Source organism: Chrysochloris asiatica, unplaced genomic scaffold (genome assembly GCF_000296735.1).
Source record: "Chrysochloris asiatica unplaced genomic scaffold, ChrAsi1.0 scaffold00066, whole genome shotgun sequence".
NCBI classification, from domain to species: domain Eukaryota; kingdom Metazoa; phylum Chordata; class Mammalia; order Afrosoricida; family Chrysochloridae; genus Chrysochloris; species Chrysochloris asiatica.
This window is the reverse complement of record NW_006408584.1, coordinates 775328-777061: the sequence shown is the minus strand read 5'-3', so window position 1 is coordinate 777061 and position 1734 is coordinate 775328. Positions and strand designations below refer to the sequence as shown.

General features: G+C 42.7%; 1 pseudogene; it reads left to right on the top strand.

Annotated features, from left to right (window-relative positions):
• LOC102821942 overlaps positions 1–1734 on the top strand; it is a 5203-nt pseudogene continuing 3469 nt past the window's right edge.

Below are 1734 nucleotides of genomic sequence, written 5' to 3'. Positions count from 1 at the left end.
TGGGGCGATGCTGGTGCTGAGTTTGTTGTCTTCACAACCTTGGAGAAGGCTGGGGCTTACTTTAAGGGCAGTGCCACAAGAGTACTTATCTCTGCCCCTTCTACTTAAGCCCTCATGTTTGTGATGGGTATGAGCCACGAGAAGTATGACAGCTCCCTTAAGATTTTCAGCAATTCCTCCTCCACCACCAACTGTTTGATCCCCTAGCTAAGGTCATCCATGACTAATTTGGCATTAGGGAGGAAATCATGACCACAGTCCATGCTATCACTATCACCCAAAAAACTGCAGATGACTTCTCTGGGAAACTGTGGTGTAAGGGCCGTGAGGATGCCCAGAACATTATTCCTGCAGCTACCAGCATTGCCAAGGCTGTTGGCAAGGTCATCTCTGAGTGGCATAAGAAATTCACTGGCATGGCCTTCTGTGTCCCCAAACCCAACATGTCTGTCATGGAACTGACCTGCTGCTGTCTGGAGGAAGCTGCCAGATAAGATGACATCAAGAAGGTGGTGAACTAGACATCAAATGGTCCCTTGAAGGACACGTTGAGTTACACTGAAGATCAGGTCATCTCCTGTGACTTTGACAGTGGCACCCACTCTCCACCTTTGATTCTGGGACTGGAATTGCCATCATCGACTATTTTCTCAAACTCATTTCCTGGTATGATGATGAATTTGGTTACAGCAACAGGGTGGTAAACTTTATGATCCACCTGGCCTCCAAGCTCCCTGGACCATCAGCTTCAGCAACATTACTGGAGAAAGAGAGAGGTCCTCAGCTGTTGGGGAGTTCTTACCCCAACTTGATCCCCCAACACACTGTGAAGCTCCCATCCTCTACACAGTTTCCATCCAGACCCCCTGGAGAAGGGGGAGTGGACCTTAGAAAGTTCAGCTTTACCATGGACCATCAATAAAGTACACTATGCTTTGTGCCCAGCAAAACAAAACAAAACAATTTAAGAAACCCACTGAAAATATTTTAACAGTATAATAAATAAATGAATGAATAAATAAATAAAACCACATAATGGAATAGCAAACAGAAATGAGCAAGAAGGGATTATTGATGATGCCCAACTAACTACGTTGATATCTTTCTCAAACAATGATGAAAGAAAAAGCCTAGACTCAAAATAAATTTTATATGCTTCCATTTATATTAACTTTTCAGATATACCAAACCAATCCATATTTTTCAAAATCAGAATAATGGTTGCCTTGTGGTGGGTTGTTGTTGCCAAGTGTCGTCTAATCTGTTCAATTCAGAGCAACCCCGTGTAGGGATTCCAAGGAGCAGATGGTGTGTTTGAACCACAGACCTAGGGGTTAACAGCTCAGTGCTTATAACACCACACCAGGACTCTTGTTGTTGTGTTGAGGTGGGTAGCAAATAATTGGAAAAAGACAAGTGGGATTTGAATTTTTATTTATTTATTTATTTTAAGCAGGCTGGATTTTATTTTGAAAGCAATGAAGAGCTGGGAGATTTTCAACCAGGGAATAATTAAATTAGATACTTCTTTTTTTTTTTTTTAATTACCAAATAATATGCAAATCCTATGGATCATGACAGTGTGATCCCATTGTGTATGCAGTTGCTATGATTGGGGCTGGCTTGAGAGCAGCTAGTCTAACAACAATGCAAATCAGACATCCACAGTCTATCTCTGGTCCTATCTCTCTTAGCCCCACCCCTCCCTCACCTCACTGCATCCTGATGGCCTCA